The sequence below is a fragment of the Panthera onca genome, chromosome A2 (assembly GCF_046562875.1).
Source record: "Panthera onca isolate mPanOnc1 chromosome A2, mPanOnc1 haplotype 2, whole genome shotgun sequence".
Taxonomy (NCBI): domain Eukaryota; kingdom Metazoa; phylum Chordata; class Mammalia; order Carnivora; family Felidae; genus Panthera; species Panthera onca.
Genome location: NC_138340.1, coordinates 4703762 through 4718513, shown reverse-complemented (window position 1 = coordinate 4718513; position 14752 = coordinate 4703762). Strand labels below are relative to the sequence as shown.

At 50.7% G+C, this 14752-nt stretch overlaps 1 long non-coding RNA gene across 1 annotated transcript; it reads right to left on the bottom strand.

The window, feature by feature from the left end:
• Positions 1–1374: 1374 nt before the first annotated feature.
• On the bottom strand, positions 1375–14655 carry LOC132678071 (uncharacterized). The gene is made up of 3 exons (XR_013554347.2): positions 14468–14655; positions 12320–12433; positions 1375–1591 (listed from the first exon to the last, which is right to left on the bottom strand). It is a non-coding gene; the product is annotated as an uncharacterized LOC132678071 (long non-coding RNA).
• Between the last annotated feature and the right edge of the window lie 97 nt (positions 14656–14752).

Below are 14752 nucleotides of genomic sequence, written 5' to 3'. Positions count from 1 at the left end.
AAATAAACATTAAAAAAAGAATTAAAATATCCCTGCTCCCCACCCCCACCCCCCTGCCCCAAGAATATATATGGCTGGATAGGAGTTGAGCCATGGCTAATGTGGTTAACGGGTTGTCATAATCCTAGGTTTTGTAGATACGTTCTAAAATGTATTTAATGTTGCAGTTCTGGAGACAGTCACTCTGTTTAGACCCAAACGTCATAGCTGGAAGGCCACGGCCTGTGCTTATTACTGCCCAGTGGGAGAAATGAAAGTCCCCAGTGTACACGCTGGGGAAACAGGCCCAGGGAGGTCCAGGATGTGGGGCCATGGCATGACCCCTGACTTGTTCCCCTGGGGGGTTGGGGGTGAGTGGCAAGCACCCCCAAACGTGGTACTCCCACGTTTCGGAGCAGGTTGTTCTGCTGGTAGGAGGTCAAGACTGGCTCGCACAGGGTGTCGTATGTCTCTAGGCCCTGGCAGAGGGCCGACTCACAGTCACGAACCCGGTGCTCCTTCTCGCCCCGATGCCACACTCTGTGAAGACCATCGCATCCATGGAGCGATCAAACATGATGAGGTCGGGGGCCCGGCCCACCTCCGCACCCACAAAGGGGCTGGATGAGGAAAAGGCAAGGTGCAGTGGCTCCCTGACCACCCCCCCACCCCACCGACCCCGAGATCAGGAGTCTAGGGTTGTGCGGACCCCCCCTGGGTTCATCTTGGTTTTTTTAGCTCCAAGTGTGTGTTTTACGTGTTCATTTTTTTGGATGGGTAGGACATTGGCAGAGCTCATCAGTAAACAACGCTAACAGGGAAGAGTGAAGACTTGCTTCCTCACCATCCCCAGCCACCCAGTTTCAGCCTCCCAGGAGTTGTTTCTTGTGTCTCAGTCTGGAGTTATTTTAGGCATATACCATACAAGCAAATTGGTTCTGATGTCCTTTTTCCTCCTTTTTTGTACAAGTGGTGAAGATACTGATTTGCCTTCAATCCTGGTCGCTCCGTATCACAAGATGACTCCGTGTCGGCACATTAAGGAAGTTCCTGATTGTTACAGAATCCTGCTCTATGGATGTACCGTTTCTTAGTTCTAGGTTGGTGGGTATTTGAATTGAAATATTCCTTCCAAGATGGATTTAAGCAGTCTTCAATTGCCTTCCTTTTGCCCAGATACTTCGCTGGGCAAGGCAGAGTCCCCAGCTCACCACTGCCCATACCACTGCCCTCCCCTCCCTGACTGGTCTCAGGAAGACCTTCCTAGATCTCCGTGGCCGCCCACTGTGAGCTCTACCTCCTACTAGTTCCTCCAGAATTTCCTTGTAAAATAGACTCCACTGGTGCATTAAAAACAAAACAAAAACCAAGTGGGACTCATTCCAGGAAAGCAAGGATGGTTCAATACAATTTATTGTATTCACATCGGAGGGAAAAGTCATATGATCATCCTCATAAACACAGAAAGGGCAATTAACAAAGTTCAGCATGCATTCCAGATTCTTTAAGAGGGTAGGAATTGATAAATATCTTCAGCCAGGATCTTAATGGAAACTTGCTTCCGCACTGAAGTTGGGAACAAAATAAAATTGCCCACTCTTGCTCCTGTGACCTAGGAAGGTATAAGAAGATTCGCTAAAGCAATGAGATTACGGAAATCAATCTGAGAGACCTGAATTTGAAAGAAGGGGGTAAAACAATGTCTGTTTGCAGATGATGTGATTATATTTTTGGAAAACTCAAGAGAATCAACAAACTAGTATAGACTTCAGAGAATTTGACAAAATAACAGGATATAGCATTAACACACTTCAGAAGTCTGTAGCCTACGTGTATACAGAAATCACCAGTTAGAAAAGAAGGCCCCATTTGCAACAGCAACAAGATGAAATATAAAATGCTCAGGCAAGGGGCGCCCGGGGGGTTCAGTCAGTTAAGCATCTGACTTCAGCTCAGGTCATGATCTCACAGTTTGTGAGTTTGAGCCCCGCATCGGGCTCTGTGCTGACAGCTCTGAGCCTGGAGCCTGCTTCAGATTCTGTGTCTCCCTCTCTCTCTGCCACTCACACTCCGTTTCTCTCTCTCTCCCTCAAAAATAAATAAACATTAACTTTAAAAAGTGCTCAGACAAAACTTTTCCAGAAATGTGCAAAGTCTTAAGGACAACCTCTAAGGAAAAGTTGGACAAAATACTCCTAAATGATTCAAAGGAGACTTGGAACAAGAGGAAGATATAAATGTGCCTGGATAGGAAGACCACATCATAAAGGAGGTGAGCGTTCTCAAATTAGTTTATAATTGCTTTTTTTTTTTAATGTTTATTTTTGAGACAGAGAGAGACAGAGCACGAGTGGGGGAGGGGCAGAGAGAGAGGGAGACACAGAATCTGAAACAGGCTCCAGGCTCTGAGCTGTCAGCACGGAGCCCGACATGGGGCTCAAACCCATGAACTGTGAGATCATGACCTGAGCTGAAGTCGGACGCTTAACCGACTGAGCCACCCAGGCGCCCCTCAAATTAGTTTATAATTTCAACATAAGATAGTTTTTAGTCTAATTGGTTCATTCTAACATTCAAATACAAAAACAAGCAGAAAATGGCCAGAAGAACGTAGGCAAAGCGAACCAAGATGGTGGGCGTGAGACGGGAACTACTCAGCCCCACCAGCTACTGAAACCTATTAAAGCCACCATACCAGAAACAGCAGTGCACAGGGGCACAAACAGACCCCTGGAACAAAATGGAATCCAGAAATTAACCCAAGGATAATATGGAATGTTGTATGGTGAGGGTGGCATCCCCCCAAAATGGAGAAAGGACAGGCTTTCAACTGGATGATCCTGGGACAACTAGATCACAATTTGGAAAAAGATCAAATTGAACCCTTACCTCGTCCCCAAAACTAAGATGAGTCCCAAATGGATCAGAGATAGAAATGTAAGAAATAAGGTAATACAGGGGTGCCTGGGTGGCTTGGTCGGTTAAGCATCCGACTTTGGCTCAGGTCATGATCTCATGGTCCGTGGGTTTGAGCCCTGCATTGGGCTCTGTGCTGACAGCTCAGAGCATGGAGCCTGCTTCGAGTTCCCTCTCTCTCTGCCCCTCCCCTGCTGGTGCCCTGTTTCTGTCTCTCTCTCAAAAATTAATATTAAAAAAATAAAATAAAATAAAATAAAATAAAATAAAATAAAATAAAATAAAGAAATAAGGTAATACAAGTACTAAATAAGACATGAATGGATCCCCTTATAAGCCTAGGATTGGGGGGGGGGGGGAGGGGGAGTCTTAAAGTCTAAGAAGAAATAACAAAATATTGATAAATATGATTTTAAAATTTTTAAATAGGGGTGCCTGAGTGGCTCAGTTGGTTGAGCGTCTGACTTCGGCTCAGGTCATAATCTCGTGGTTTGTGAGTTCAAGCCCTGCCTCGGGCTCTATGCTGACGGCTCAGAGCCCGGAGCCTGCTTCCGATTCTGTGTCTCCCTCTCTCTCTGCCCCTCCCCCACTCATGCTCCATCTCTCTCTGTCTCTCAAAGATACATAAATGTTAAAAAAAAATTTAAATAACTTTTACATGGCAAACAGATACCATAAAGTGAGGTCAAAAGATAATTGACAAAGTGGGGGGCTAATAGCCCTAATATATAAAGAGTTCCTAGAAATCAAGGAGAAAAGACCAACAATCTTTTTATTTTTTTTTTTTTATTTTTTTTTTTTTATTTTTTTTTTACCAACAATCTTTTTAAAACAAAGATAGCTAAAGATTGATAAAGAGCACCCCGAAGAAATTAAAATGGTCCTTAAACTTTGGGGAAGATGTGTGATCTCACTCATAGTAAGAGAAATGCCCATTTCAAACTACCCCCAAATGCCGTTTCACACCTAACAAGTCAGAAGAACACCCAGAAGTTTGGCAGTATCCTCTGTTGGTGTAGGTGTGAGGAAAGGACCTTTTGCTCTATCGCTGGTGGCAATGCAAAAGAGTGTGGTGACAGCTTGCAAAATGGTGGACACATTTCTCTTTAGCAAACCCACCCTGAAGAACCTATCAAAAGATCCTAGCAAAAAATACGAAATGACACGCCGAGGTCATTTCGTGCGACATTGTAGTGGCACAAGACTGCAAACAGCTTCTTGTCTGTCAATAAATTGTCCCACGATTTATGGTCTGTGGTCCTACAAGTACTAACTCAGCTAAATAAACAATGGAAGTGCCACACAACGGATACTAGTTATAGAAGGAGACAAGGAAGTCGTCAACGCGGATAGAAGATCTTCGAGATACATTGTAAAGTTTTTAAACATGAAGATTAGTATGTACAGAACGCCAATTTTCGTGTGGGGAGGATCTCTGTGTCACATACACACACACACACACACACACACACACACACACACACACACACACACTTGCTTTATATTTGCAAAATAAACACCAGCAAAGGGACAAACCAAAAACTAATGAGAGGGGCGCCTGGGTGGTTCAGTCGCTTAAGTGTCCGACTCTTGATTTCGGCTCGGGTCATGATCTCACAGTTTGTGAGTTCGGGCCCCAAGCTGGGCTCTGCGCTGACGTGTGGAGCCTGCTTGGGATTCTCCCCCCTCCCTCTCTCCCTGCCCCTCCCCTGCATTCTCCCACTCTCTCAAAATAAGTGAATAAACTTAAAAAAAAAAAAAAAAAAAAAAAACTCATGAGAATGGTTCTCCATGGCGGAAAGGAGGGCACAATCTGGGGTGGAGAGTGGACAGGAAAGGTTGGAAACAAGCTCTCTCCGAGCATACCTTTTTATGTGGCTCTGACTTTGATCTGACTTCTGCTCAGGTCATGATCTCACCTCCCGGTTTGTGGGTTCAAGCCCTGAGTCAGGCTCTGTGCTGACCACTCAGAGCCTGGAGACTGCTTCCAATTCTCTGTTTCCCTCTCTCTCTCTCTGCTCCTCCCCCACTCATGCTCTGTCTCTCAAAAATAAACTTTAAAAAAAAAAAAATGAAAGCACTCCCTAATATCCCAAACCAAATTGAAACAAATGTCCCCCCACCGAATGTCACTTTCATGCATAACTACACAGGAAAAAAATAATTACTCCAGGCAACTTGGTGTTTTTATTACACATCCGCAGTGAGGAATATTACAAGGAAAATCAGAGCTGCAGAGAAATCTTAAACTTCCTGGAGTCGTTTTATTCTTAGTGGTTGAGATTGGTGTATTCCTGGCAAGCTATTTTGCAGCTAATGGAATAATGCGAAGGACTGTGTTAACGGCTTTAGGAGTCAAACATTTTAGGAAAAGAGAAAAAATCATTGTCATGTTCATTGTAAACTGGAAACATCGGTATGGACTTGTGATCCCCCCTCCCCCCTTCGCAAGTTTGTGTTTTCCAGCTCCGTCCACTGGAAGGGCCTGGAAAATGATGACAACTCAGTGGCGATGAGTACCCCTCACACCCAGACTGGACCCCCACCCCACCCCAATAAAAGGAGTTCCTTCGAGGCATGGCCAGTTCTAGGACCCGTCAGGAAACGTGAAAGGTCGTGCTGGAGATCGGAAGACACACATGTCAGCGAGAAAGGGCTCCCCCTGACCAAAGACGTGACAGCTGACCCATGAGTTCCTCGTGATGAGAGAGAACAAGACAAAGGCAGACAGAAATAACCAGCTTCATGGTTGCCCTTGGAAGTCACTAGGACGCCAAGGCCTGAGTCTGAAAAATGGCCGTCCGAGGAAGGAGTTGGGCATCTGTCCCACCTGTGGGGTAGCAACGGTGTTTCAGGATAACCAAACTGCCCAGGGTGACGAAGGACATTTCTCCTTTAGCGAGAATGCCCGCTAATCAGTGTGGGGAAAAAATGACCGGAAGAGAAAAATCCCAAATTGGCAATATCTAATGAGATAAGGGATTCGGGTCAGCGGCGAATGGAAGCCACGATGTGAAGACGCCCAGGGGTTTTGACAGCTGGGGCTGTCTGACCACGTGTGGGTGTGTCCCCGGGGGGCTGCCACCACGAAATGCCACATGTTGTGTGACTCAGACAACAGGAATTCTACTTTGTCACAGTCCTGGAGGCTGGAAGTCCAAGATCAAGGTGCCAACTGAGCTGGTTCCTTCTGGTTCCTCCTGAGGCTTCTCCACTCGGCTCAAGAAACACCGTGTTTTCCCTGTATCTTCCCTCTGGGTGTGTCTGTGTCAAATCTCTTCTCGAAAGGACACCAGTCAGACTGTCAGACGGGATCAGGACCCACCCTAATGGCCTCTTTTAACATAATCACCTCTTTTTTTTTTTAAATTTTTTTTAACGTTTTTATTTTTGAGACACAGAGAGACAGAGCATGAACAGGGGAGGGGCAGAGAGAGAGGGAGACACAGAATCCGAAACGGGCTCCAGGCTCTGAGTAGTCAGCCCAGAGCCCGACGTGGGGCTCGAACTCACGGACCATGAGATCATGACCTGAGTGAAGTCGGACGCTCAACCGACTGAGCCACCCAGGCGCCCCATAATCACCTCTTTAAAGACCCTCTCTCCACCCACAGTCACATTCTGAGGTCCTGGAGGTTAGGGCTTCCACATAGAGATTTAGGGGTCACGGTTCCGCCCATCACAGACCCCTCACTAGAGAGTGGCAATCTGGCACGTGGGAGCCTCCTGGAAGTTATGCGATCCAAAAAGTATCGATTGAACCACAGTGCTCTCCACCGAATTTGCCCGGATTCATCTACGGCCATTCAGGGGAAGAACCAAACCCTGGGGAGCACAGAGTGTCACAGCCCACCGTCGTCAGAATCGCACACAAGGGGACACCTGCTTGGCTCAGCCCGTGAGGCCTCCCGACTCTTGATCTCAGCTCAGGTCATGATCTCCTGGTTTGTGAACCCAAATCCCCTGCTTGGGATTCTTTCTCTCCCTCTCTCTCTCTGCCCCTTCCCCGAGCATGTGCCCGAGCGCGTGCTCTCTCTCCCTCAAGATAAATAAATAAACAAACAAACAAACAAAAATTGCACGGCAAAAGCCCTCTGCAAGCACAACGCATGCTCTGTTTTCCTCACTTTCTCAAGTCTGCCACCTGTATCCCAGGGAACGTGCAGGGGCCCGATTCCTCTGAAATAACACACTTGAACATATTTAAACTTTTAAAAAAAATGTTTATTTATTTTTGAGACAGAGAGGCAGAGCTTGAGTGGGGGAGGGTCAGAGAGCGAGGGAGACACAGAATCCAAAGCAGGTTCCAGGCTCTGAGCTGTCAGCACAGAGCCTGACGCGGGGCTCGAACACACAAACCATGAGATCATGACCTGAGCCGAAGTCGGACGCTTAACCAACTGAGCCACCCAGGCGCCCCCACACTTGAATGTATTTAAAAGATAAACCAGCCACGTCGAAGAGACGCCTAAGCATTCTGTGCCACCGGACAGAAGTTCACGTCAATGCCTGTGAAGCATGAAGAAGTGACATCTGAGTCCCAAACAAGACTCTAGACCCACCACCGATTTGCAGGAAATCTAGAGGAGGAGAAGAACGTGGTAAAAAATGCATTGCAATCAACAAAATCCAGGCCGTGCGACATAAGGAGAGACCCGAACACGTGCCTTCTTCAGTAAACAATCGCAAGGAAACCAAAGCAGCAGGGATGGAACGAGCACCTACAGATGACCAGGAATGTGACACAGAGTGACCAGCTGCAGTGTCAGCCTTACGTGAATCCTCATTAAAACCGGGGGTAAGAAGAACAAGATTTTGAGGTTGTTCACCGGAAATTTGAATAGTGATCAGCTATTTGATGATATGAAAGATATTAAGATCATGGAAGCATTCTGATTTTACAGCCGCCTTCATCTTTTAGAAAATATACATGGAAAGTGGGGCGCCGGGGGGTGGGGCTCAGTCGGTTGGGCGTCCGACTTCGGCTCAGGTCACGATCTCGCGGTTTGTGAGTTCGAGCCCCGCGTTGGGCTCTGCGCTGACAGCTCAGAGCCTGGAGCCTGCTTGGGATTCTGTGTCTCCCTCTCTCTCTACCACTACCACCCACCCCCCTCTCTCTCAGAAATAAACATTTTATATATATATATATATATATATATATATATATATATATATTGACATATTTACAGATTGTTTTTTAAAAAAGCACAAGATGTATTGAAGCTGAATCTGAGTGCGCTGGGAGTTAACTCTGCATGTGCAGCACAAATGAGAGACAGAGAGATGAGTTAGATAATACCACGAGGCAGGAAGCCCCCGGAAAAATCCCGAACGTGAGCCGCTCTACAGGATAACTGACCCAGACCAGTCAAAGGCCGGAAGGACTAAGCAAGCCGGGCGGCCTTCCCTCCTCAGATTAGGAGACACCTACAATGGTGTGGGCCTTGTCCTACTCGCAAATCTCACCAGAGATCAAAGAGACATTCTTCAGACACTGGGCAAACGCAGAGGTGGCCTGGACATCAAATGGTCTCAAGGCATGAATGTTAATCATCTCAGGAGCGGATGGGTGACATAGCGCCCATAATGCGATCTGGAATCTGTTCCAATTTTTTTTTTAGTTTACTTATTTTTGAGAGAGAGAGAAAAAGTGCAAGTGGGGGAGGGGCAGAGAAAGCAGGAGACACAGAGTCCGAAGCAGGCTCCAGGCTCTGAGCTGTCAGCACAGAGCCCGACGCGGGGCTCGAACCCACGAACTACGAGATTGTGACCCGAGCTGAAGTTGGATGCTTAACCCACTGAGCCACCCAGGTGCCCCTGGGACTCCGCTTCAAAGCGCACAGTCAGCAATCGCGACAAGACGTTTTGGCATAGATACAGCAAGTGTGACCGGACCTCGATGATGGTTCGATCCAGCGACGTGGAAATCCGTTAGATGGTTCCAACTATGTACGTGTTTGAAATCTGGCACCACAAAACTACCAAGGACTTCCTTGATGGCTTTTCCACTCGGGGGGCACGCGCACCCCCAAATGCCACGAAGACCTCTCTTCCTGGTGAGGACGGAGTGCGAGGCTTCACGGGGTCAACTTCCACAGACTGGCTGGCCTGGACGTCACTGTCAGCCCTGTTATTTCACACCGCATCCTGCCAGCTGCCTCTTTCTACTTTTTTTGTGTGGGGTCAGGAGAGGGGGAAGGGTTTTTGTGAGGGGGGGCGGGGAGGAGGGCAACGAGTACTTTGGCAAATAGAAAGGGGGCATCACTTGCTCTGGAGGTAAGTGTAAAATCGAATACAAAGAGCCCGGTTGTGATACCAGACGCCCGTAGAAGAAGATGTTACCACTAGGGGGACCTGGGTGAAGGGTACAGGGCAATTTCCTGTGAGCCTACAATTTATCAACACATTTAAAAGAAATACATAATTATTTAAAAATGTCTTATGGGGCGCCTGGGTGGCTCAGTCGATTAAGCGTCTGACTTCGGCTCAGGTCGTGGTCTCACGGTTCATGAGTTCGAGCCCCACGTTGGGCTCTGTGCTGACAGCTGGGAGCCTGGAGCCTGTTTTGGATTCTGTGTCTCCCCCTCTCTCTGCCCCTCCCCTGCTCGCGCTCTGTCTCTCTTCCTCTCTTAAAAATAAATAACCATCAAAAAAACATTTTTTTTTTAAATCTGTTGTGAACAGGGGAGCTTCCTTGCAGGTTAACACTTTGGGGGGAACATCGACTCAGAGAAATGACCTCCCGTGTCTGGGCGTTTCAGGGAGACGGTTCACGGATGCTCCAACGAAATCCAACCGGATTATGATAATCTAGGCTGCACGTGTGTTATCTGGCCCTCCTCACTGCCCCTCGTGCAGAGTGCGGCCTGGCAGGGAGTCGCCCTGTGTTCACAGGCCACAGGCCACCCACCACGGGCCTCGGCTCCCCGCGGCTTGTGTTCTCGGACAGGTGCACAGGTGACTGCAGCAATCTTGGAAACAGACGGGAAACCGTCCCAGGAGGAAGCCTTCCCACCTTCCCCACAGGGAAAAGAGGCTTGTAGCATTTCTGTCCACATTCACAGATGATGGAACTGAGGCTCGGGAAGCCAGGTCTTGTGCGGATTACAGGCAGGTGGAGAAAGTGACCGAGCGTGACCTGAGTGCCAGTCTCCTTGGCTCCAAAGCCAGTGTCTGAACTAGGCTGGCCAGCCTCCTAAGGGGCAGGAGCCAACCTCAAGTCACCTGCCCTCCATGGGCCTCGATTTCCCTGTCTGTAAAATGGGGGCATTGATCTCCCTAGAAGATGGCATTTCACCTTGGCTTCCTGTGAATTTCACCACCTTGGCCCTGAAAAACCCCCCAGCGGTGTTTTGAATGTCCAGAGAGGGAGAACAGGAATGGCAAAGAGAAGGATCCCCAGACTTCTGGAGCGCTGGCTTCAAGCCAGACCCACTGCACCGACTCACACCATAGATGGAGCTAAAACGCTCAGGCCTGGCAGGGTCCAGGTTGAAGGGCCAAGTTGGTGGCCTCCAGGGATACCTGGACAGACCCAAGGCAGGGGCCTACAGGGTCCTCAAAGGCCCACATGGGGCCGGCAGCTCACAGAGATCTAGAAAATTCTCTGCAATGAAAATCCACTCTCATAACCCGGGCCTGCTTGTTTCCTCACTTCTGGCAGCCACGTGGGTACGAGGAAGGCACGTGTTCTGTTCCTCTTAGCATAAAACCACAACGCGAGCAGGATCCTAATGGCAGGTGGCGCTCGGCCTCCATGATGGAGGGGCAACCCTCCGTGGGAGTAGGGGGGACCCTGGTGGGGGGGGGGAAGCAGAGAGGGAACCCCTGCTGACATGGTTAACATCTAGGCCTCGAGACCAACTGTGTGACCCCAGGCAAGTTGCCCGATCCCTCTGTAAAAAAGCAGGATGCTTACGGTGCAAGAAACGCTTTTCTGGAATGTTCCAAAAGCTCAGAGCTCATCCGTGTAGTGTCAAGAACAGCCCTGAGCTCAGGAAAAAGCTCGAGATGCATTCATGCTGCTGTTGCCATGGGGACATGCAGGCCCCACGTTGCCAAGTCAGGCCCTTTTCAAGGGAAGCTGGGAGTTTTGATGTGGCCTCTCGATATTTGAAGGGTGGCCACTGCTGCAGAAAAAAACTCTTAAAAATGCTGTAGGGACGGGGCGCTGGGGTGGCTCAGCCGGCCAAGCCCCCGCCTCTTGATTTCAGCTCAGGTCAGGATTTCACAGTTCGTGGGTTCGAGCCCCGCGTCGGGCTCTGTGCTTGGCAGCTCAGAGCCCGCTTGAGATTCTCTCTCGCTCTTTCTCTGCCCCTCCTGGCTTGGTCACTCTCTCAAAAAAATAAGCTTAAAAAAAATTTTTTTTTAATGCCATAGGGTCTAAACTGCTGGTCCGGGGCTGCTGAAGACAGAGAAATTCATTAGCTCGGCTTTTGCCCTCAGAGCTCCCAGACCAGGAGAGGGAACCCAGTCCATTGCCCTGGAAGTCACTGCCAGGAGCCCGACAGGACTGCTCTCATGCAGGTGCTAACAGAGGGCAGGGCCCCACCTGCCCACGAGGATAGCGGCCCCAGCCCTCGGTGGTGATGTCGGTTTGATTCCCGCCTGTGCTTCTCTGAAGGCATTTCAACTGCATCTGGCAAGTTCCGGAAAAGCCCGGGGCCTGACAACCCGCCACAGTTTCGCTTGTCCTGCTCGGCCATTTCCGGACTCTCCAGCCACGGCTGTTCAGGTGCCTGGTGGGCCTTTCCAGGAAGTCAGCGCTGCCGGCAGAAGTAACCTGAAGACCGACTGTGACTTGCCAACGCGGGCTGGCTCCTCTTCTCGCTGCTCAGTTGTCCCACGTCCTCGCTTTGAGGAGGCCACCAGGGCCACCCAACTCAAACAGCCCGCTTGTGTCCCTCCGGGACGTCATTCCGTCTTCTGCTCTTTGCTGCCTTCACTGCTGCCAGAAACGTCTCAGCTTCATTCGGCAAGTCACGTATCGGTCAGTGTCTGTCTACCGGCAGGGACTGAGTCTGTCTCGTGAACGCCTAAGGACAGGGTCTGTTCTCAAACCATTTGGGGACAGGTGGCTGAATAAATAGATGAGCAAATAACTACACTCCATCTTTATGGCCCAGGGATGATGCTAAACCCATGTGCTACTCAGGGGGCAAATGATCCGTGTGCAGGAAAAGATTAGTATGACTTTGTCCCTGCCCTCAGAGAGCTCGGCAGCTAGCCACCAACAGTGGCTAGAAGCTTCCAACAGTCTCCTGACTATCCCTTGAAAATCTAAAACTCCAGTCCACACCCCCCCCCCCCTCCCGCCGCCGCCATCTGCTCTCCCCAGTCTTATCCCTTCCGATCTCCACCCAAGGTGGGGAGGGAGAGTAGCTCCACACTTCACCACATTCTCACACACCCTGGGGTCACTCACAATGCGCTCCAACTCCTTGGCCTGCTTCAGCTTCCAAGGGAAGCCGTCGGTGAGGAAGGCGCAGCTCTCCTGGCACGACAGCATGGTGTTGCTGATCAGGTCTGTGATGATGCCCTGGGAAGGAAAGGGGTGTTGGGTTTGGTGCCCCAGCACCCCCCCCCCCCCACCACGTGGCCACTTCGTCAAGTTTTCTCCCTTGGCCTGGACTTCTCGTGAATTCAGAAGAGCCCTTGCCCTGGCCAGTGCCTGGGGTTCTAGGTCTGCCCTGGTGCCCCAGGGCCACTCTGATGCACTGAGGCCATCTACAGGGGCTGGTGGCTGCTGTGTGCCAGGCTCGCGAGGTCTCATTCATTTATCACTACCTTCTTACGGGTAGATATAGGGGTGACCTTCATTTTCCAGGTGAGGGAACAGGCACAGGAGGGGCCAGTTGATATACATGCCCAAGGTCACAAAAGGAATAAATACGAGCTAACTTTACTGTTTGTTAAATGTCAGGCACTCCGCCAAGTGCTTTATGAGAATGACGTCAGCCAACTGTCCCTACAGACGCCAGCTGGTCTCCCATCTTACAGGTGAGGACACAGAGGCTCAGTGCAGCAAAGCTGTGGCCAGGCCGGGAGCCAGAACCTTCTGGGCCTATCTGCTTCCACAGGGTTTCCAGGGAAGGTACCACCTTCTTCCCTCTGCCCCTGTGCCTGTGAGCTTTCACCATGGGCACCAGGAGCCCCTGCAGCATGATGTCACGGGCCTCCCAGCCCCACTGGGTACTGCATTGGCCTTCTTGCGTCAGCAGCTGGCCCAGTCCAACGTGGCAAAAGCCATATTTGGTCGCCACGTTCTTGCACTGTGTCCCTTTGCCACAACCTGGGCCACCCATCACGAAGACGATCAGAGCGGACTTGAGGATGTCTGGAGGGCCCAGGGAAGAGGTGGGGAGAGGGTTTGATGCCTACAGGAGCCAACACATGCCGAGGTGACTGTGTCCACAGCTTAGTGTGTGTCCTTGGGTGAGTGACACTGGACGCAGGTCTCCTGGAATACCCACTTTGCTATGCCCTAGGGTGGCAGCCGGGGGTGCACATCCATGCCCAATGGTACACTCAGGCATGGCATCGTTAGTTCTGTTACAGGTAGCCGGGAGGATGTGAACTTGAGCAGGCCAGGCCTTCTGCACACAGCATCTCCTTGAAGAATCTCAGTGACTAGCATCCCATTTTACACTTGAGGAAACAGGCTCAGAGTGGGGCAGGGACTCGCCCATCCCCCAGACTTATCCCACACCACCCTCCTCTTCCTTCACGCTGGTCCAGCCCCAGGGGCCTCTTCTGTCCCTTGAACTTGCCAAACTTATCCTTCTCCTGCTGTCCTGTGCCCCGCCTCCTCCCTGCTGCAGTAAGTCCCTGCTCCTCTACCTTCAGGTCACAGCCGACCTGTCCGACTCTAAGAGCCTCCCACCCCATCGTTCCATCTCAGAGCCCCATTTCTTCCACAGCAACAGCCACGATTAGTAACGATTTCGCCTGTTTACTTGCTCCTGCTTCTCTTCCCAGCCAGACTCTACTCCATGAGGGCAAGGACTGTTTCTGTCTTGCTGGTCCCAATATTTCTAATAGTTGGCACAGTTCCTGACATACAGTAGTGGGCGATGAGTAAATGCACGCCCATGGCTACCAGGCATGTCTGTGGAGTGTGGTAGTTTATAGCGCAATTTTGGTGTCTTGCTTCCTTCCGCCTTTGCTTAGTGAATTCCTAGGCATTCCACGGGGCGGAGCATAAACCTCCCCTCCTCCCGGAGCCCTCAGAGCGGACGCCTCTTTCCCTGTGGCAGCCCTGTCCCCTCCTGCTCGTAGATCCCATTTTCTGAGACCGCCTCCTTCACTACCCTGTAATCTCCAGGAGGCCAGGGAGCTAGTTTGACACATTCACCGTGGAGTGCCCAGAACCTGGCACAGCAGGTGCTCAAGTGGATCAAAGAAGGGCTGAGCCTTGAGCATGTGCAGTTGTGTTACCACCACGGGTGGGTGGGGGTCGTGCGCACACCTGGACTTGGGGTGTGGGGCACCTGTACGTACCTCCCTCATGCCCTTCATAGCCTCCTTACTTCCCCCCAGTGATCCAGCCCCTCCCCGCCCCCCGCGATGTTACCCTTCTCCTGGATCTCAAGGCCCTGCCCTTGTGGGGCAGCTTGGACTTGCACAGACCCATCCCGCCAGCGGCCCGTGGAGTGGTCGCGCCCCACCCCCACCCAGGCTCTGACGCCTCCTGGCTCGGCTCAACGTCATAAGGGCCCGATCGTTTGGCGAGATGATGAGGTCTCCCAGGGGCAGAAGGAGGAAATGACCCCAAGGAGGCTCAGGTGGAGCCGTGGCAGCTAGCCGCAAAAGAGACCTCGGTCGCTATGGTGACGCGGCCTCCCCGGACGCACTTCCG